We start from the raw sequence: 23,988 nt of genomic DNA on the forward strand, positions 1-23,988 counted from the left end.
CTACAGCGCCACCACCAGTTCAAAAATTCAGTTTTTAAACTTTAATAACTCCTGAACCCTTTGTTCTAGACAGATAAAAATTAGTACACATCATTACTCTCTTCATGGAGATTACACTCTATACGTTACATTAAGTTTCCACCCATTACAGTAATTGCTATTAAGCTAATTAAGTGTTTCCGTTTAAACGCTACTCCTCCTTCAAAAGTGGTTTGATTTTTCTGAAATTTACCACAGACGATCTTCGGACCGAGCCGCACAGAAATGACTGAACAGATTTTTGATATTCATCTTTGTTCAAAAGTTATTAAATTGTGAACATAACGAGGTCGACCCAAAATCGGTTAAGAGGCTGTATCTCGGCCAAACATTGATCAATCGAAACTAAACTTGATACACTTCATCAACACCATGATCTGAGGGTCCATGCCGAATTCGGCCACAGCGCCACCTATGGGTCATGAGATAGCATAAATTCACATTTTTCCTTATAACTTTTGAACACCTTCTTCTATCAAGATAAAACTTAGTACACCTGATTCCTCTCTTCACGCTGATCACATTGAATAGTTTACATTAAAATTCCTGCCATTACAGTGAAGGCCATTAAGAAAAGTACAGTATTCCGTTTTTTCGCTACTCCTCCTTCAAATGTGCCCCAATTCTTTTCAAAATTTCCTCAGACGATCTTTGGACCGAGCCGCACAGAAATGACTGAACAGAATTGTTCGACCTACTGGTTAAAAAAAGAGTTATGATGCTCTGAAGTTAATAGTGTTCAATCGAAATTGTATGAGAGGCTATATCTCGGCCGTACTTTGATCAATCGCCACAAAACTCGCTACAGTTCATCAACACTATGAACTGAGAATATATCCCAAAGTTGGGAACAGCGCCACCTATGGGTCGTGAGATACCAAAGACTCACATTTCTGCTTATAACTTTTGAACAATTAGTTGGAAAATCATGATCTTGTCGTCAGTCTATTTCTCGAAACATGCCGAATCCATGGATGTAAATTTTGCCAGGATTAACTAAACTAACTGCCTGACATTAAGAATTGTGTCCTAAGTTTCTATATCTTTTCAACCCATGGAAAGATTTCTACTATAATCGGTAGGGATTATTAAAACCATGTTCTGGACATATCTCAGAAGTCTGAATTACAATTTACTCAACTTTCCATATCATGCTGCTTAAATTGCTAAGCAACTTTCTTCAGTGACCTCATTCTCACACCTTAACCTCTCTTCTGTGCCATGCGAACTGTGTGTCAACTAATGTGGCGCACTTAGCTAAGGCACTGGTCCCGAACCCGAGAGGTCGTGGGATCGAATCCGGGGTGGGTAACGTCGATCCGATGTAAGTTCCGTTTTGGCCATTTTGCTTCGTCCCGCTCGTTGCTCTGGCTACAGCCCTTCAGGGCTTGGCCCCGGTATCGCTGCTTGCAGCTATATTAGCGATTGTTTTTGGTAGAATTTTCGAGCAAAAACAATCGATCACTATGCTAGCCCTATGAAGGGAACATGGGAAAATGATGAAATTTGGCACAATTCTAGAGATGGTCACCAATAGTGATCTGACCAACTTTGGAGTCTCTAAGACCAACTCTACAGCGCCACCACCAGTTCAAAAATTAAGTTTTTAAACTTTAATAACTCATGAACCCTTTGGTCTATCCAGATAGGACTTAGTACACATGATTACTCTCTTCATGGAGATTACACTCTATACCTTACATTAAGTCTCCACCCATTACAGTAATTGCTATTAAGCTAATTAAATGTTTCTGTTTAAACACTACTCCTCCTTCAAAAGTGGTTTGATTTTTCTGAAATTTGCCACAGACGATCTTCGGACCGAGCCGCACAGAAATGACTGAACAGATTTTTGATATTCATTTTTGTTCAAAAGTTATTAAATTGTGAACATAACAAGGTCGACCCAAAATCGGTTAAGAGGCTGTATCTCGGCCAAACATTGATCAATCGAAATGAAACTTGATACACTGCATAAACACCATGATCTGAGGGTACATGCCGAATTCGGGGACAGCGCCACCTATGGGTCATGAGATAGCATAAATGCACATTTCTCCTTATAACTTTTGAACACCTTCTTCTATCAACATAAAACTTAGTACATCTCATTCCTCTCTTCACGCTGATCACATTTAATAGTTTACATTAAAATTCCTGCCATTACAGTGATGGCCATTTAGAAAAGTACAGTATTCCCTTTTTTCGCTACTCCTCCTTCAAATGTGGCCCAATTCTTCTCAAAATTTCCTCAGACGATCTTTGGACCGAGCCGCACGGAAATGACTGAACAGAATTTTTCGACCTACTGGTCAAAAAAAGAGTTATGATGCTCTGAAGTTAACACTATTGAATCGAAATTGTTCGAGAAGCTGTATCTCGGCCGTACTTTGATCAATCGCCACAAAACTTGCTACACTTCATCAACACTATGAACTGAGAATATATCCCAAAGTTGGAAACAGCGCCACCTATGGGTCGTGAGATACCAACAATTCACTTTTCTGCTTATAACTTTTGAACAATTAGTTGGAAAATCATGATCTTGGTGTCTGTCTATTCCTCGGGTAATGCCGAATCTATGGATGTAAATTTTGCCAGGATTGACTAAACTACCTTAAAATGCTAGGCAACTTTCTTTAGTGAACTCATCCTCACACCTTAACCTCTCTTCTGTGCCATGCAAACTGTGTGTCAACTAATGTGGCGCACTTAGCTAAGGCACCGGTCCCGAGCCCCAGAGGTCGTGGGATCGAATCCGGGGTGGGTAACGTCGATCCGATGGAAGTTCCGTTTTGGCCGTTTTGCTTCGTCCCGCTCGTTGCTCTGGCTACAGCCCTTCAGGGCTTGGCCCCGGTATCGCTGCTTGCAGCTATATTAGCGATTGTTTTTGGTAGAATTTTCGAGCAAAAACAATCGATCACTATGCCAGCCCTATGAAGGGAACATGGGAAAATGATGAAATTTGGCACACTTCTAGAGATGGTCACCAATAGTGATCTGACCAACTTTGGGGTCTCTAAGACCAACTCTACAGCGCCACCACCAGTTCAAAAATTCAGTTTTTAAACTTTAATAACTCCTGAACCCTTTGGTCTATCCAGATACGACTTAGTACACATGATTACTCTCTTCATGGAGATTAATCTCTATACCTTACATTAAGTCTCCACCCATTACAGTAATTGCTATTAAGATAATTAAGTGTTTCCGTTTAAACGCTACTCCTCCTTCAAAAGTGGTTTGATTCTTCTGAAATTTGCCACAGACGATCTTCTGACCGAGCCGCACAGAAATGACTGAACAGATTTTTGATATTCGTCTTTGTTCAAAAGTTATTCAATTGTGAACATAACGAGGTCGACCCAAAATCGGTTAAGAGGCTGTATCTCGGCCAAACATTGATCAATCGAAACCAAACTTGATACACTTCATCAACACCATGATCTGAGGGTTCATGCCGAATTTAGGCACAGCGCCACCTATGGGTCATGATATAGCATAAATGCACATTTTTCCTTATAACTTTTGAACACCTTCTTGTATCAAGATAAAACTTAGTACACCTGATTCCTCTCTTCACGCTGATCACATTGAATAGTTTACATTAAAATTCCTGCCATTACAGTGAAGGCCATTAAGAAAAGTACAGTATTCCATTTTTCTGCTACTCCTCCTTCAAATGTGGCCCAATTCTTCTCAAATTTTCCTCAGATGATCTTTGGACTGAGCCGCACGGAAATGACTGAACGGAATTTTCCGACCTACTGGTCAAAAAAAGAGTTATGATGCTCTGAAGTTAATAGTGTTGAATCGAAATTGTATGAGAGGCTATATCTCGGCCGTGCTTTGATCAATCGCCACAAAACTTGCTACACTTCATCAACACTATGAACTGAGAATATATCCCAAAGTTGGAAACAGCGCCACCTATGGGTCATGAGATACCAAAAATTCACGTTTCTGCTTATAGCTTTTGAACAATTAGTTGGAAAATCATGATCTTGGTGTCTTTCTATTCCTCGGGTCATGCCGAATCTATGGATGTAAATTTTGGCAGGATTGACTAAACTACCTTAAAATGCTAGGCAACTTTCTTTAGTGACCTCATCCTCACACCTTAACCTTTCTTCTGTAGCCCACTGGATGTGTAAAGACTCAGTGGTGCAGTATGTTAAGCCGCTGGTTCTGAGCTTCTGAGGTCATGGGTTCGAATCCAGGACAGTTAATGTTGTTTCTGAGTTCATGTGTTCGGATCAAGGGCAGTTAATGTTGCTTCTGTCCAAGCCTTTGCATTTCCTGAGTGTGTTTGCCTTGAATCAAAAATATGTTTTTGGTCTTTCTCATCTAAAGTTCTGTTCGATTTCAAACTTCTCTACTTCTGAACCGATCGGTTGTCCTGACGTGCGTACCGTTTCGGCCGTTTTGCTTCGTCCCGCTCGTTGCTCTGGCTACAGCCCTTCAGGGCTTGGCCCCGGTATCGCTGCTTGCAGCTATATTAGCGATTGTTTTTGGTAGAATTTTCGAGCAAAAACAATCGATCACTATGCTAGCCCTATGAAGGGAACATGGGAAAATGATGAAATTTGGCACACTTCTAGAGATGGTCACCAATAGTTATCTGACCAACTTTGGAGTCTCTAAGACCAACTCTACAGCGCCACCACCAGTTCAAAAATTCAGTTTTTAAACTTTAATAACTCATGAACCCTTTGGTCTATCCAGATACGACTTAGTACACATGATTACTCTCTTCATGGAGATTACACTCTATACCTTACATTAAGTCTCCACCCATTACAGTAATTGCTATTAAGCTAATTAAGTGTTTCTGTTTAAACACTACTCCTCCTTCAAAAGTGGTTTGATTTTTCTGAAATTTGCCACAGACGATCTTCGGACCGAGCCGCACAGAAATGACTGAACAGATTTTTGATATTCGTTTCTGTTCAAAAGTTATTAAATTGTGAACATAACGAGGTTCACCCAAAATTGGTTAAGAGACTGTATCTCGGCCAAACATTGATCAATCGAAATTAAACTTGATACACTGCATAAACACCATGATCTGAGGGTACATGCCGAATTCGGGGACAGCGCCACCTATGGGTCATGAGATAGCATAAATGCACATTTCTCCTTATAACTTTTGAACACCTTCTTCTATCAACATAAAACTTAGTACATCTCATTCCTCTCTTCACGCTGATCACATTTAATAGTTTACATTAAAATTCCTGCCATTACAGTGATGGCCATTTAGAAAAGTACAGTATTCCCTTTTTTCGCTACTCCTCCTTCAAATGTGGCCCAATTCTTCTCAAAATTTCCTCAGACGATCTTTGGACCGAGCCGCACGGAAATGACTGAATAGAATTTTTCGACCTACTGGTCAAAAAAAGAGTTATGATGCTCTGAAGTTAACACTGTTGAATCGAAATTGTTCGAGAAGCTGTATCTCGGCCGTACTTTGATCAATCGCCACAAAACTTGCTACACTTCATCAACACTATGAACTGAGAATATATCCCAAAGTTGGAAACAGCGCCACCTATGGGTCGTGAGATACCAAAAATTCACATGTCTGCTTATAGCTTTTGAACAATTAGTTGCAAAAACATGATCTTGGTGTCTTTCTATTCCTCGGGTCATGCCGAATCTATGGATGTAAATTTTGCCAGGATTGACTAAACTACCTTAAAATGCTAGGCAACTTTCTTCAGTGACCTCATTCTCACACCTTAACCTCTCTTCTGTGCCATGCAAACTGTGTGTCAACTAATGTGGCGCACTTCGCTAAGGCACTGGTCCCAGACCCGAGAGGGCGTGGGATCGAATCTGGGGTGGGTAACGTCGATCCAATGTAAGTTCCGTTTTGGCCGTTTTGCGTCGTCCCGCTCGTTGCTCTGGCTACAGCCCTTCAGGGCTTGGCCCCGGTATCGCTGCTTGCAGCTATATTTATTAGGGGCCAAGCCCAGAGGGCTGTAGCCCCTATTGTATCTGTACGTTTTATTATTATTATTATTCTTCTTCTTCTTCTTCTTCTCGTCCAATGGGAGTCTATGGCAGCCCTATGAAGGGAACATGGGAAAATGATGAAATTTGGCACACTTGTAGAGATGACCATTATTAGTGATCTGACCAACTTTGGGGTCTCTAGGACCAACTCTACAGCGCCACCACCAGTTCAAAAATTCAACATTCAAAGGTTAATAACTCTTGAACCACTTATTCTATGAAAATAAAACTTAGTACATCTGTTTTGTCTCTTCATGGAGATTCCATTCCACACTTTACATTAAGACTCCGCCCATTACAGTAGCGGCCATTTTGAAAAGTACAGTATTCAGTCTAAACACTACTCCTCTTTCAAAATTGGTCCAATTCTTCTGAAAATTGGCTCAGATGTTCTTTGGACTGAGCCGCACAGAAATGACTGAACAGATTTTTGATTTTCGCCTTTGTTCAAAAGTTATTCAATTGTGAACTTAATGAGGTTGACCTAAAATCGGTTGAGATGCTGTATCTCGGCCAAACTTTGATCAATCGAAACCAAAATTGGTACACTTCATCTACACCATGAATTGGGGGTCCATGCCAAATTTGGGAATAGCGCCACCTATGGGTGTTGAGATACCAAAAATGCACTTTTTTGCTTATAACTTCTGAACAGTTCATCAGAAAATTATTATATTGATGTCTATGGATTCTTTAGATCATTCCGAATCTGTGGATGTCAATTTTGTCAAGACCACCAGGACCACCCGTCCGCCATTTTGAATTTTGTCATAAATTGCTATATCTTTTGATCTACTGTACATATCTTCACAAAAATCGATAGCCATCATCAACACCATGTGCCTGAGGTACCCCGGAAGTTAGAAGACAGCGCCACCTAGTGTTCAAGAGATATAACGATTCTTGCAAAACCCCTTATAACTACTGTAAATGTTGATCGATTTTTGTTATTTTTATGTCATTTTATTCCTTTGGTTATGCCGAATCTGATGATTTCTCATTTGCCATTTTCCAATATGGCGTCTGTCCGCCATATTGAATGGAATGAAATACAGTTTTTTCGCTACTCCTCCCTGAAATCTTGTTCAATTTTGTTCAAAATGTTATCAGATGAACTTCAGACTGGGCCTGACAGAAATGACTGAACAGATTTTTGATATTCACTCCCGTTACCGACGTGTACAGCTCCGAAGTTGACCGTGGCTGTGCTTGTTGATTTATGCTAGTTAGCTTAGCATGCTAATTAGCTAAAATGCTAACACGTTTCTATTGACTCTAATGGGTCTCTTGAGCTATCTGGTTAACTTTGAGCAACCTTAGCATTTTTTAGCGTAGCATGCTAATCTGGTTAAAATGCTGCTTCGGGCTTTTGAGAGTTAATTCTCACACCTTAACCTCTCTTCTGTGCCATGCAAACAGTGTGTCAACTAATGTGGCGCACTTAGCTAAGGCACTGGTCCCAAAACCGAGAGGTCGTGGGATCGAATCCGTGGTGGGTTAGTTTGATCTGATGTAACTCTCATTTTGGCCATTTTGCTCAGGCTACAGCCCTTCAGGGCTTGGCCCCGGTATCGCTGCTTGCAGCTATATTTAGGGGCCAAGCCCAGAGGGCTGTAGCCCCTATTGTATCTGTACGTTTTCTTTATTATTATTATTATTATTCTTCTTCTTCTCCAATGGGAGTCTATGGCAGCCCTATGAAGGGAACATGGGAAAATGATGAAATTTGGCACACCTGTAGAACTGGTCATTATTAGTGATCTGACCAACTTTGGGGTCTCTAGGCCAAACTCTATAGCGCCACCACCAGTCCAAAAATTCAACATTCAAACGTTAATAACTCTTGAACCACTAATTCTATGAAAATAAAACTTAGTACATCTATTTTGTCTCTTCATGGAGATTCCATTCCATATCTTACATTAAGACTCCGCCCATTACAGTAGCGGCCATTTTGAAAAGTACAGTATTCAGTCTAAACACTACTCCTCCTTCAAAATTGGTCCAATTCTTCTGAAATTTGGCTCAGATGTTCTTTGGACTGAGCCGCACAGAAATGACTGAACAGAATTTTTTTAACACTAGTGAAAAAAAAAGTTATGATGCTGTGAACTTACTGAGGTTGACCTAAAATCGGTTGAGATGCTGTATCTCGGCCAAACTTTGATCAATCGATACCAAACTTGGTACACTTCATCTACACCATGATCTGGGGGTCCACGCCGAATTTGGGAACAGCGCCACCTATGGGTGTTGAGATACCAAAAATGCACTTTTTTGCTTATAACTTCTGAACAATTCATCAGAAAATTATTTTCTTGATGTCTATGGATTCTTTAGATCATTCCGGATCTGTGGATGTCAATTTTGTCGAGACCACCAGGACCACCCGTCCGCCATTTTGAATTTTGACATAAATTGCTATATCTTTTGTTCTATTGTACATATCTTCACAAAAATCGATAGGCATCATCAACAACATGTGCCTGAGGTACCCCGGAAGTTAGAAGACAGCGCCACCTAGTGTTCAAGAGATATAACGATTCTTGCAAAACCCCTTATAACTACTGTAAATTTTGATCGATTTTTGATATTTTTATGTCATTTGATTCCGTGGGTTATGCCAAATCAGATGATGTCTCATTTGCCATTTTCCAATATGGCGTCTGTCCGCCATATTGAATGGATTTAAATACAGTTTTTTCGCTACTCCTCCCTGAAATCTTGTTCAATTTTGTTCAAAATTTTATCAGATGAACTTCAGACCGGGCCTGACAGAAATGACTGAACAGATTTTTGATATTCACTCCCGTTCCCGACGTGTACAGCTCTGAAGTTGACCGTGCCTGTGCTGGTTGATTTATGCTAATTAGCTTAGCATGCTAATTAGCTAAAATGCTAACACGTTTCTATTGACTCTAATGGGTCTCCTGAGCTATCTGGTTAACTTTGAGCAACGTTAGCATTTTTTAGCGTAGCATGCTAATCTGGCTAAAATGCTGCTTCGGGCTTTTGAGAGTTCATTCTCACACCTTAACCTCTCTTCTGTGCCATGTAAACAGTGTGTCAACTAATGTGGCGCACTTAGCTAAGGCACTCGTCCCAAACCCGAGAGGTCATGGGATCGAATCCAGGGTGGGTAACGTCGGTCCGATGGAAGTTCCGTTTTGGCCGTTTTGCTTCGTCCCGCTCGTTGCTCTGGCTACAGCCCTTCAGGGCTTGGCCCCGGTATCGCTGCTTGCAGCTATATTAGCGATTGTTTTTGGTAGAATTTTCGAGCAAAAACAATCGATCACTATGCCAGCCCTATGAAGGGAACATGGGAAAATGATGAAATTTGGCACACTTCTAGAGATGGTCACCAATAGTGATCTGACCAACTTTGGGGTCTCTAAGACCAACTCTACAGCGCCACCACCAGTTCAAAAATTCAGTTTTTAAACTTTAATAACTCCTGAACCCTTTGGTCTATCCAGATACGACTTAGTACACATGATTACTCTCTTCTTGGAGATTACACTCTATACCTTACATTAAGTCTCCACCCATTACAGTAATTGCTATTAAGCTAATTAAGTGTTTCCGTTTAAACGCTACTCCTCCTTCAAAAGTGGTTTGATTTTTCTGAAATTTGCCACAGACGATCTTCGGACCGAGCCGCACAGAAATGACTGAACAGATTTTTGATATTCGTCTTTGTTCAAAAGTTATTCGATTGTGAACATAACGAGGTCGACCCAAAATCGGTTAAGAGGCTGTATCTCGGCCAAACATTGATCAATCGAAACTAAACTTGATACACTTCATCAACACCATGATCTGAGGGTTCATGCTGAATTTGGGTACAGCGCCACCTATGGGTCATGAGATAGCATAAATGCACATTTTTCCTTATAACTTTTGAACACCTTCTTCTATCAAGATAAAACTTAGTACACCTGATTCCTCTCTTCACGCTGATCACATTGAATAGTTTACTTTAAAAATCCTGCCATTACAGTGAAGGCCATTAAGAAAAGTACAGTATTCCGTTTTTTCGCTACTCCTCCTTCAAATGTGGCCCAATTCTTCTCAAAATTTCCTCAGACGATCTTTGGACCGAGCCGCACGGAAATGACTGAACAGAATTTTTCGACCTACTGGTCAAAAAAAGAGTTATGATTCTCTGAAGTTAACAGTGTTAAACTGAAATTTTTTGAAAGGCTATATCTCGACCGTACTTTGATCAATCGCCACAAAACTCGCTACACTTCATCAACACTATGAACTGAGAATATATCCCAAAGTTGGAAACAGCGCCACCTATGGGTCATGAGATACCAAAAATTCACGTTTCTGCTTATAGCTTTTGAACAATTAGTTGGAAAATCATGATCTTGGTGTCTTTCTATTCCTCGGGTCATGCCGAATCTAGGGATGTAAATTTTGCCAGGATTGACTAAACTACCTTAAAATGCTAGGCAACTTTCTTTAGTGACCTCATTCTCACACCTTAACCTCTCTTCTGTGCCATGCAAACTGTGTGTCAACTAATGTGGCGCACTTCGCTAAGGCACCGGTCCCAAACCCGACAGGTCGTGGGGTCGAATCTGGGGTGGGTAACGTCGATCCGATGTAAGTTCCGTTTTGGCCGTTTTGCTTCGTCCCGCTCGTTGCTCTGGCTACAGCCCTTCAGGGCTTGGCCCCGGTATCGCTGCTTGCAGCTATATTTAGGGGCCAAGCCCAGAGGGCTGTAGCCCCTATTGTATCTGTACGTTTTATTATTATTATTATTCTTCTTCTTCTTCTTCTTCTCGTCCAATGGGAGTCTATGGCAGCCCTATGAAGGGAACATGGGAAAATGATGAAATTTGGCACACTTGTAGAGATGACCATTATTAGTGATCTGACCAACTTTGGGGTCTCTAGGACCAACTCTACAGCGCCACCACCAGTTCAAAAATTCAACATTCAAAGGTTAATAACTCTTGAACCACTTATTCTATGAAAATAAAACTTAGTACATCTGTTTTGTCTCTTCATGGAGATTCCATTCCACACTTTACATTAAGACTCCGCCCATTACAGTAGCGGCCATTTTGAAAAGTACAGTATTCAGTCTAAACACTACTCCTCTTTCAAAATTGGTCCAATTCTTCTGAAAATTGGCTCAGATGTTCTTTGGACTGAGCCGCACAGAAATGACTGAACAGATTTTTGATTTTCGCCTTTGTTCAAAAGTTATTCAATTGTGAACTTAATGAGGTTGACCTAAAATCGGTTGAGATGCTGTATCTCGGCCAAACTTTGATCAATCGAAACCAAAATTGGTACACTTCATCTACACCATGAATTGGGGGTCCATGCCAAATTTGGGAATAGCGCCACCTATGGGTGTTGAGATACCAAAAATGCACTTTTTTGCTTATAACTTCTGAACAGTTCATCAGAAAATTATTATATTGATGTCTATGGATTCTTTAGATCATTCCGAATCTGTGGATGTCAATTTTGTCAAGACCACCAGGACCACCCGTCCGCCATTTTGAATTTTGTCATAAATTGCTATATCTTTTGATCTACTGTACATATCTTCACAAAAATCGATAGCCATCATCAACACCATGTGCCTGAGGTACCCCGGAAGTTAGAAGACAGCGCCACCTAGTGTTCAAGAGATATAACGATTCTTGCAAAACCCCTTATAACTACTGTAAATGTTGATCGATTTTTGTTATTTTTATGTCATTTTATTCCTTTGGTTATGCCGAATCTGATGATTTCTCATTTGCCATTTTCCAATATGGCGTCTGTCCGCCATATTGAATGGAATGAAATACAGTTTTTTCGCTACTCCTCCCTGAAATCTTGTTCAATTTTGTTCAAAATGTTATCAGATGAACTTCAGACTGGGCCTGACAGAAATGACTGAACAGATTTTTGATATTCACTCCCGTTACCGACGTGTACAGCTCCGAAGTTGACCGTGGCTGTGCTTGTTGATTTATGCTAGTTAGCTTAGCATGCTAATTAGCTAAAATGCTAACACGTTTCTATTGACTCTAATGGGTCTCTTGAGCTATCTGGTTAACTTTGAGCAACCTTAGCATTTTTTAGCGTAGCATGCTAATCTGGTTAAAATGCTGCTTCGGGCTTTTGAGAGTTAATTCTCACACCTTAACCTCTCTTCTGTGCCATGCAAACAGTGTGTCAACTAATGTGGCGCACTTAGCTAAGGCACTGGTCCCAAAACCGAGAGGTCGTGGGATCGAATCCGTGGTGGGTTAGTTTGATCTGATGTAACTCTCATTTTGGCCATTTTGCTCAGGCTACAGCCCTTCAGGGCTTGGCCCCGGTATCGCTGCTTGCAGCTATATTTATTATTATTATTATTCTTCTTTTCGTCCAATGGGGGTCTATGGCAGCCCTATGAAGGGAACATGGGAAAATGATGAAATTTGGCACACTTGTAGAGATGACCATTATTAGTGATCTGACCAACTTTGGGGTCTCTAGGACCAACTCTACAGCGCCACCACCAGTTCAAAAATTCAACATTCAAATGTTAATAACTCTTGAACCACTTATTCTATGAAAATAAAACTTACTACATCTGTTTTGTCTCTTCATGGAGATTCCATTCCATATCTTGCATTAAGACTCCGCCCATTACAGTAGCGGCCATTTTGAAAAGTACAGTATTCAGTCTAAACACTACTCCTCCTTCAAAATTGGTCCAATTCTTCTGAAATTTGGCTCAGATATTCTTTGGACTGAGCCGCACAGAAATGACTGAACAGAATTTTTTGAACACTAGTGAAAAAAAAAGTTATGATGCTGTGAACTTACTGAGACTGACCTAAAATTGGTTGACATGCTGTATCTCGGCCAAACTTTGATCAATCGATACCAAACTTGGTACACTTCATCTACACCATGATCTGGGGGTCCATACCAAATTTGGGAATAGCGCCACCTATGGGTGTTGAGATACCAAAAATGCACTTTTTTGCTTATAACTTCTGAACAATTCATCAGAAAATTATTTTCTTGATGTCTATGGATTCTTTAGATCATTCCGGATCTGTGGATGTCAATTTTGTCGAGACCACCAGGACCACCCGTCCGCCATTTTGAATTTTGTCATAAATTGCTATATCTTTTGATCTATTGTACATATCTTCACAAAAATTGATAGGCATCATCAACAACATGTGCCTGAGGTACCCCGGAAGTTAGAAGACAGCGCCACCTAGTGTTCAAGAGATATAACGATTCTTGCAAAACCCCTTATAACTACTGTAAATGTTGATCGATTTTTGATATTTTTATGTCATTTGATTCCGTGGGTTATGCCAAATCAGATGATGTCTCATTTGCCATTTTCCAATATGGCGTCTGTCCGCCATATTGAATGGATTGAAATACAGTTTTTTCGCTACTCCTCCCTGAAATCTTGTTCAATTTTGTTCAAAATTTTATCAGATGAACTTCAGACCGGGCCTGACAGAAATGACTGAACAGATTTTTGATATTCACTCCCGTTCCAGACATGTACAGCTCTGAACTTGACTGTGCCTGTGCTTGTTGATTTATGCTAGTTAGCTTAGCATGCTAATTAGCTAAAATGCTAACACGTTTCTATTGACTCTAATGGGTCTCCTGAGGTATCTGGTTAACTTTGAGCAACGTTAGCGTTTTTTAGCGTAGCATGCTAATCTGGCTAAAATGCTACTTCGGGCTTTTGAGAGTTCATTCTCACACCTTAACCTCTCTTCTGTGCCGTGTGAACTGTGTGTCAACTAATGTGGCGCACTTAGCTAAGGCACCGGTCCCGAACCCGAGAGGTCGTGGGATCGAATCCGGGGTGGGTAACGTCGATCCGATGTGAGTTCCATTTTGGCCATTTTGCTTCGTCCCGCTCGTTGCTCTGGCTACAGCCCTTCAGGGCTTGGCCCCGGTATCGCTGCTTGCAGCTATATTTAGGGGCCAAGCCCAGAGGGCTGTAGCCCCTATTGTATCTGTATGTTTTATTATTATTATTATTATTATTCTTCTTCTTCTCCAATGGGAGTCTATGGCAGCCCTATGAAGGAAACATGGGAAAATGATGAAATTTGGCACACTTGTAGAGATGACCATTATTAGTGATCTGACCAACTTTGGGGTCTCTAGGACCAACTCTACAGCGCCACCACCAGTTCAAAAATTCAACATTCAAACGTTAATAACTCTTGAAACACTAATTCTATGAAAATAAAACTTAGTACATCTGTTTTGTCTCTTCATGGAGATTCCATTCCATACCTTACATTAAGACTCCGCCCATTACAGTAGCAGCCATTTTGAAAAGTACAGTATTCAGTCTAAACACTACTCCTCCTTCAAAATTGGTCCAATTCTTCTGAAATTTGGCTCAGATGTTCTTTGGACTGAGCCGCACAGAAATGACTGAACAGAATTTTTATTTTCGTCTTTGTTCAAAAGTTATTCAATTGTGAACTTAATGAGGCTGACCTAAAATCGGTTGAGATGCTGTATCTCGGCCAAACTTTGATCAATCGAAACCAAACTTGGTACACTTCATCTACACCATGATCTGGGGGTCCATGCCTAATTTGGGAATAGCGCCACCTATGGGTGATGAGATACTAAAAATGCACTTTTTTGCCTATAACTTCTGAACAGTTCATCAGAAAATTATTATCTTGATGTCTATGGATTCTTTAGATCATTCCGAATCTGTGGATGTCAATTTTGTCAAGACCACCAGGACCACCCGTCCGCCATTTTGAAATTTGTCATAAATTGCTATATCTTTTGATCTACTGTACATATCTTCACAAATATCGATAGGCATCATCAACTCCATATCCCGGAGGTACCCCGGAAGTTGGAAGACAGCGCCACCTAGTGTTCAAGAGATATAACGATTCTTGCAAAACCCCTTATAACTACTGTAAATTTTGATCGATTTTTGATATTTTTATGTCATTTGATTCCGTGGGTTATGCCAAATCAGATGATGTCTCATTTGCCATTTTCCAATATGGCGTCTGTCCGCCATATTGAATGGATTTAAATACAGTTTTTTCGCTACTCCTCCCTGAAATCTTGTTCAATATTGTTCAAAATTTTATCAGATGAACTTCAGACCGGGCCTGACAGAAATGACTGAACAGATTTTTGATATTCACTCCCGTTCCCGACGTGTACAGCTCTGAAGTTGACCGTGCCTGTGCTGGTTGATTTATGCTAATTAGCTTAGCATGCTAATTAGCTAAAATGCTAACACGTTTCTATTGACTCTAATGGGTCTCCTGAACTATCTGGTTAACTTTGAGCAACGTTAGCATTTTTTAGCGTAGCATGCTAATCTGGCTAAAATGCTGCTTCGGGCTTTTGAGAGTTAATTCTCACACCTTAACCTCTCTTCTGTGCCATGCAAACAGTGTGTCAACTAATGTGGCACACTTAGCTAAGGCACTCGTCCCGAACCCGAGAGGGCGTGGGATCGAATCCGGGGTGGGTAACGTCGATCCGATGTAAGTTCCGTTTTGGCCGTTTTGCTTCGTCCCGCTCGTTGCTCTGGCTACAGCCCTTCAGGGCTTGGCCCCGGTATCGCTGCTTGCAGCTATATTTAGGGGCCAAGCCCAGAGGGCTGTAGCCCCTATTGTATCTGTACGTTTTCTTTATTATTATTATTATTATTATTATTATTCTTCTTCTTCTCCAATGGGAGTCTATGGCAGCCCTATGAAGGGAACATGGGAAAATGATGAAATTTGGCACACTTGTAGAGATGACCATTATTAGTGATCTGACCAACTTTGGGGTCTCTAGGACCAACTCTACAGCGCCACCACCAGTTCAAAAATTCAACATTCAAACGTTAATAACTCTTGAACCACTTATTCTATGAAAATAAAACTTACTACATCTGTTTTGTCTCTTCATGGAGATTCCATTCCATATCTTACATTAAGACTCCGCCCATTACAGTAGCGGCCATTTTGAAAAGTACAGTATTCAGTCTAAACACTACTCCTCCTTCAAAATTGGTCCAATTCTTCTGAAATTTGTCTCAGATGTTCTTTGGACTGAGCCGCACAGAAATGACTGAACAGATTTTTGATTTTCGTCTTTGTTCAAAAGTTATTCCATTGTAAACTTAATGAGGTTGACCTAAAATCGGTTGAGATGCTGTATCTCGGCCAAACTTTGATCAATCGAAACCAAACTTGATACACTTCATCTACACCATGATCTGGGGGTCCATGCCAAATTTGGCAATAGCGCCACCTATGGGTGATGAGATACCAAAAATGCACTTTTTTGCTTATAACTTCTGAACAATTCATCAGAAAATTATTTTCTTGATGTCTATGGATTCTTTAGGTCATTCCGAATCTGTGGATGTCAATTTTGTCAAGACCACTAGGACCACCCGTCCGCCATTTTAAATTTTGTCATAAATTGCTATATCTTTTGATCTACTGTACATATCTTCACAAAAATCGATAGGCATCATCAACACCATATCCAAGAGGTACCCCGGAAGTTAGAAGACAGTGCCACCTAGTGTTCAAGAGATATAACGATTATTGCAAAACCCCTTATAACTACTGTAAATGTTGATCGATTTTTGTTATTTTTATGTCATTTTATTCCTTTGGTTATGCTGAATCTGATGATGTCTCAATTGTCATTTTCCAACATGGCGTCTGTCCGCCATATTGAATGGAATGAAATACAGTTTTTTCGCTACTCCTCCCTGAAATCTTGTTCAATTTTGTCCATAATTTTATCAGATGAACTTCAGACCGGGCCTGACAGAAATGACTGAACAGATTTTTGATATTCGCTCCCGTTCCTGACATGTACAGCTCTGAAGTTGACCGTGCCTGTGCTTGTTGATTTATGCTAATTAGCTTAGCATGCTAATTAGCTAAAATGCTAACACGTTTCTATTGACTCTAATGGGTCTCCTGAGGTATCTGGTTAACTTTGAGCAACGTTAGCATTTTTTAGCGTAGCATGCTAATCTGGCTAAAATGCTGCTTCGGGCTTTTGAGAGTTCATTCTCACACCTTAAGCTCTCTTCTGTGCCATGCGAACTGTGTGTCAACTAATGTGGCGCACTTCGCTAAGGCACCGGTCCCGAACCCGAGAGGTTGTGGGATCGAATCCGGGGTGGGTAACGTCGATCCGATGGAAGTTCCGTTTTGGCCGTTTTGCTTCGTCCCGCTCGTTGCTCTGGCTACAGCCCTTCAGGGCTTGGCCCCGGTATCGCTGCTTGCAGCTATATTTATTATTATTATTATTATTCTTCTTCTTCTCCAATGGGAGTCTATGGCAGCCCTATGAAGGGAACATGGGAAAATGATGAAATTTGGCACACTTGTAGAGATGACCATTATTAGTGATCTGACCAACTTTGGGGTCTCTAGGACCAACTCTACAGCGCCACCACCAGTTCAAAAATTCAACATTCAAACGTTAATAACTCTTGAACCACTAATTCTATGAAAATAAAACTTAGTACATCTATTTTGTCTCTTCATGGAGATTCCATTCCATATCTTACATTAAGACTCCGCCCATTACAGTGGCGGCCATTTTGAAAAGTACAGTATTCAGTCTAAACACTACTCCTCCTTCAAAATTGGTCCAATTCTTCTGAAATTTGGCTCAGATGTTCTTTGGACTGAACCGCACAGAAATGACTGAACAGAATTTTTGGAACACTAGTGAAAAAAAAAGTTATGATGCTGTGAACTTACTGAGGTTGACCTAAAATCGGTTGAGATGCTGTATCTCGGCCAAACTTTGATCAATCGAAACCAAACTTGATACACTTCATCTACACCATGATCTGGGGGTCCATGCCAAATTTGGGAACAGCGCCACCTATGGGTGTTGAGATACCAAAAATGCACTTTTTTGCTTATAACTTCTGAACAATTCATCAGAAAATTATGATCTTGATGTCTATGGATTCTGTAGATCATTCCGAATCTGTGGATGTCAATTTTGTCGAGACCACCAGGACCACCCGTCCGCCATTTTGAATTTTGTCATAAATTGCTATATCTTTTGATATATTGTAAATATCTTCACAAAAATCGATAGGCATCATCAACACCATATCCCGGAGGTACCCCGGAAGTTGGAAGACGGCGCCACCTAGTGTTCAAGAGATATAACGATTCTTGCAAAACCCCTTATAACTACTGTAAATGTTGATCGATTTTTGATATTTTTATGTCATTTGATTCCGTGGGTTATGCCGAATCAGATGATGTCTCATTTGCCATTTTCCAATATGGCGTCTGTCCGCCATATTGAATGGATTGAAATACAGTTTTTTCGCTACTCCTCCCTGAAATCTTGTTCAATTTTGTTCAAAATTTTATCACATGAACTTCAGACCAGGCCTAACAGAAATGACTGAACAGATTTTTGATATTCACTCCCGTTCCCGACGTGTACAGCTCTGAAGTTGACCGTGCCTGTGCTGGTTGATTTATGCTAATTAGCTTAGCATGCTAATTAGCTAAAATGCTAACACGTTTCTATTGACTCTAATGGGTCTCCTGAGCTATCTGGTTAACTTTGAGCAACGTTAGCATTTTTTAGCGTAGCATGCTAATCTGGCTAAAATGCTGCTTCGGGCTTTTGAGAGTTAATTCTCACACCTTAACCTCTCTTCTGTGCCATGCAAACAGTGTGTCAACTAATGTGGCGCACTTAGCTAAGGCACTGGTCCCAAACCCGAGAGGTCGTGGGATCGAATCCGGTGTGGGTAACGTCGATCCGATGGAAGTTCCGTTTTGGCCGTTTTGCTTCGTCCCGCTCGTTGCTCTGGCTACAGCCCTTCAGGGCTTGGCCCCGGTATCGCTGCTTGCAGCTATATTTAGGGGCCAAGCCCAGAGGGCTGTAGCCCCTATTGTATCTGTACGTTTTATTAGGGGCCAAGCCCAGAGGGCTGTAGCCCCTATTGTATCTGTATGTTTTATTATTATTATTATTATTATTATTATTCTTCTTCTTCTTCTTCTTCTTCTTCTTCTTCTCGTCTAATGGGAGTCTATGGCAGCCATATGAAGGGAACATGGGAAAATGATAAAATTTGGCACACTTGTAGAACTGGTCATTATAAGTGATCTGACCAACTTTGGGGTCTCTAGGCCAAACTCTATAGCGCCACCAGCAGTCCAAAAATTCAACATTCAAACGTTAATAACTGTTGAACCACTAATTCTATGAAAATAAAACTTAGTACATCTATTTTGTCTCTTCATGGAGATTCCATTCCATATCTTACATTAAGACTCCTCCCATTACAGTAGCAGCCATTTTGAAAAGTACAGTAATCAGTCTAAACAATACTCCTCCTTCAAAATTGGTCCAATTCTTCTGAAATTTGGCACATAAAATCTTTGGACTGAGCTGCACAGATTTGACTGAACAGAATTTTTTGAACACTAGTGACAAAAAAGTTATGATGTTGTGAACTTACTGAGGTTGACCTCAAATCGGTTGAGATGCTGTATCTCGGCCAAACATTGATCAATCAATACCAAACTTGGTACACTTCATCTACACCATGATCTGGGGGTCCATGCTAAATTTGGGAACAGCGCCACCTATGGGTGTTGAGATACCAAAAATGCACTTTTTAGCTTATAACTTCTGAACAATTCATCAGAAAATTATGATCTTGATGTCTATGGTTTCTGTAGATCATTTCGAATCTGTGGATGTCAATTTTGTCAAGACCACCTGGACCACCCGTCCGCCATTTTGAAATTTGTCAAAAATTGCTCTAACTTTTGAACTACTGTACAAATCTTCACAAAAATCGATAGGCATCATCAACACCATGTGCCGGAAGTACCCCGGAAGTTGGAAGACAGCGCCACCTAGTGTTCAAGAGATATAACGATTCTTGCAAAACCCCTTATAACTACTGTAAATGTCGATCGATTTTTGTTATTTTTATGTCATTTTATTCCTTTGGTTATGCCGATTCTGAGGATGTCTCAATTGTCATTTTCCAACATGGCGTCTGTCCGCCATATTGAATGGAATGAAATACAGTTTTTTCGCTACTCCTCCCTGAAATCTTGTTCAATTTTGTTCAAAATTTTATCAGATGAACTTCAGACCGGGCCTGACAGAAATGACCGAACAGAGTTTTGATATTCACTCCCGTTCCAGAGATGTACGGCTCCGAAGTTGACCGTGCCTGTGCTTGTTGATTTATGCTAATTAGCTTAGCATGCTAATTAGCTAAAATGCTAACACTTTTCTATTCACTCTAATGGGTCTCTTTAGCAATCTAACTTTGACAATGTTTGCATTCACTCTAATGGGTCTCTTGAGCAATCTGGTTAACTTTGACAATGTTAGCATTTTTTAGCGTAGCATGCTAATCTGGCTAAAATGCTACTTCGGGCTTGTGAGAGAGATCATTCTCACACCTTAACTTCTCTTCTGTGCCGTGTAAGTTGTGTGTCAACTAATGTGGCACACTTAGCTAAGGCGTTGGTACTGAACCTGTGAGGTTGTGGGTTCGAAACCTGTATGGGAAAAGTTTAAAATTGGGTATAAAGTTGTCATTTCAATTCCTTTATTACATGGGTAAGAGCTGTACTAAAGTTTCTTAATATGGGATCAAAAATAAGTGTGTTTTTGTAACTTCATTCTGCGTTCGTTCTCATCAGACCTTCTGATTTCACCTTATCTGTAATTCTGAATCTATCTGTTCTGTAAAAAGTGCTGAAAAAGTTGCTTGAAAAACCCTTAAAAGCCAAAGAGCAATAAGGGCTTGGCCCCAGAAAGGCTGCTTGCAGCTTTAATTATTATTATTATTATTATTCTTCTTCTTCTTCCTCTCCAATGGGAGTCTATGGCAGCCCTATGAAGGGAACATGGGAAAATGATAAAATTTGGCACACTTGTAGAGATGACCATTATTAGTGATCTGACCAACTTTGGGGTCTCTAGGACCAACTCTACAGCGCCACCACCAGTTCAAAAATTCAACATTCAAACGTTAATAACTCTTGAACCACTAATTCTATGAAAATAAAACTTAGTACATCTATTTTGTCTCTTCATGGAGATTCCATTCCACACCTTACATTAAGACTCCGCCCATTACAGTAGCGGCCATTTTGAAAAGTACAGTATTCACTCTAAACACTACTCCTCCTTCAAAATTGGTCCAATTCTTCTGAAATTTGGCTCAGATGTTCTTTGGACTGAGCCGCACAGAAATGACTGAACAGAATTTTTTGAACACTAGTGAAAAAAAAAGTTATGATGCTGTGAACTTACTGAGGTTGACCTAAAATCGGTTGAGATGCTGTATCTCGGCCAAACTTTGATCAATCGATACCAAACTTGGTACACTTCATCCACACCATGATCTGGGGGTCCACGCCAAATTTGGGAACAGCGCCACCTATGGGTGTTGAGATACCAAAAATGCACTTTTTTGCTTATAACTTCTGAACAATTCATCAGAAAATTATTTTCTTGATGTCTATGGATTCTTTAGATCATTCCGGATCTGTGGATGTCAATTTTGTCGAGACCACCAGGACCACCCGTCCGCCATTTTGAATTTTGTCATAAATTGCTATATCTTTTGATCTACTGTACATATCTTCACAAAAATCGATAGGCATCATCAACAACATGTGCCGGAGGTACCCCGGAAGTTAGAAGACAGCGCCACCTAGTGTTCAAGAGATATAACGATTATTGTAAAACCCCTTATAACTACTGTAAATGTTGATCGATTTTTGTTATTTTTATGTCATTTTATTCCTTTGGTTATGCCGAATCTGATGATGTCTCAACTGTCATTTTCCAACATGGCGTCTGTCCGCCATATTGAATGGAATGAAATACAGTTTTTTCGCTACTCCTCCCTGAAATCTTGTTCAATTTTGTTCAAAATTTTATCAGATGAACTTCAGACCGGGCCTGACAGAAATGACTGAACAGATTTTTGATATTCACTCCCGTTCCCGACGTGTACAGCTCCGAAGTTGACCGTGCCTGTGCTGGTTGATTTATGCTAATTAGCTTAGCATGCTAATTAGCTAAAATGCTAACACGTTTCTATTGACTCTAATGGGTCTCCTGAGCTATCTGGTTAACTTTGAGCAACGTTAGCATTTTTTAGCGTAGCATGCTAATCTGGCTAAAATGCTGCTTCGGGCTTTTGAGAGTTCATTCTCACACCTTAACCTCTCTTCTGTGCCATGCAAACAGTGTGTCAACTAATGTGGCGCACTTAGCTAAGGCACTGGTCCCGAACCCGAGAGGTCGTGGGATCGAATCCGGGGAGGGTAACGTCGATCCGATGGATGTTCTGTTTTGGCCATTTTGCTTCGTCCAGCTCGTTGCTCTGGCTACAGCCCTTCAGGGCTTGGCCCCGGTATCGCTGCTTGCAGCTATATTTTTGAATGTTCTCGGAAACAAGATTTAAAAATGTTGGTTAAACATCCAACTAAAATGTTTCAAAAAAAACATTTCATAGATGATGTATAAATAAGGTTTTTGTGCTAATGTTTTGAGATTTTGATATTAAACCTTTGAACAAATGTTCTGTGATGGTACGTTTGTTCAGAACTTTAAGAGACCCTCGCAGAGAATGTGAGCTGGCTAATGATGAAAGCTTCACCATGGCAACAGCAGAGCGGTGTCCCGTTCATCATCAAATAAAGTTATTATGTAAACATTTGTAAAAAATGTCAGTCAGGCATTATGGGATACAAGTTACAACATCTCATAAAGACAGATACTGTTCAGAGCTTCAGAAATGACAAACAGAAGATAGATGTGTAATGCGTTTATTCATTCAATATTATTACAAATATTATATTTATAGGATAAAATATCATCCATTGAAACTTGATAAAAATGAGACACAAGTGTCACGTTCGGCATTGCAGGAACGAGGCGAGAGAACCAAATGCAGGTATGAAGCTTGTTTAATAAAGGTAATCCAAACGGGTAGTCAAGCAAAGCAGGGTCAAAACCAGGATATCCAAAACAGAACATAAACAGGACACGAACACAGGGCAAGGCAAGGCAAGGCAAGGCAAGGCAAGGCAAGGCAAGGCAAGGCAAGGCAAGGCAAGGCAAGGGTGACGGACATGTAACGCACTGACATCAAACAAGGACTCCGTAACAAAGACAGAAACAACCCAGGTATTGAAAGACAGGTGCAAACGATGTAAGTGGAAACAGCTGAAAATAATGAACAGTGACGATAAGGGGAAGTGAGACCTCTAGTGGACACCCAGGGATACACAGACCAGACACACTGTGACAACAAGGTTAGGAAATCTCTAAAACTTCTAAAATTAAAGTACAAAATCCCTTTACGAAGACTGACAGAATGAAGAGAAATGGTAAATTAGAGTCTGAATGAAAGAAGAGATAAATACTGCTGCTTGGAAACACACACACACACACACACACACACACACACACACACACACTGATGAGTGGATCTACAAAATCTGATCGAGGCAAAGTGTAAATGGAGTGAATTACATGAAAAATCCCAAAATTAAAAACTAGAAATTATATTTTACACATCAAGAAACAATCCTATTTATATAGATTTTTTTTTTTTTTTGCATCATAATGATGGATATATAAATTCCAGGATTTCAATAAAACATATTTAGCTACCATAATATCATAATGCAAAAAAATAAGATAAAGATACCTGTCTTTGTTTTAGGATGAAATATGAGCCAGTGTGGGATTCACTCCATAGAAATATCCTCTGATGAATTCTAGTCTCATTTCTACATGTGAATATTTAAACACGGCTGGATTGGCCTTCATTAGCATACTTAACTCATCTTTGACAGTCTTGCAGATGAAGCACTGAGCATGTGCTTCATGAAATGGTGGATC

The 23,988-nt window shown here is 40.3% G+C and overlaps 1 long non-coding RNA gene across 1 annotated transcript in view; it reads right to left on the bottom strand.

Annotated features, from left to right (window-relative positions):
- Window positions 1-17,118, bottom strand: part of LOC127947417 (uncharacterized) — a 28,658-nt gene extending 11,540 nt beyond the window's left edge. Inside the window, exon 1 of the long non-coding RNA XR_008151285.1 lies at window positions 15,465-17,118. This is a non-coding gene — a long non-coding RNA (uncharacterized LOC127947417). The remainder of the gene's footprint in view (window positions 1-15,464) is intronic.
- Window positions 17,119-23,988: the final 6,870 nt, after the last annotated feature.

This window comes from Carassius gibelio, chromosome A25 (assembly GCF_023724105.1).
Source record: "Carassius gibelio isolate Cgi1373 ecotype wild population from Czech Republic chromosome A25, carGib1.2-hapl.c, whole genome shotgun sequence".
Lineage (NCBI taxonomy): Eukaryota > Metazoa > Chordata > Actinopteri > Cypriniformes > Cyprinidae > Carassius > Carassius gibelio.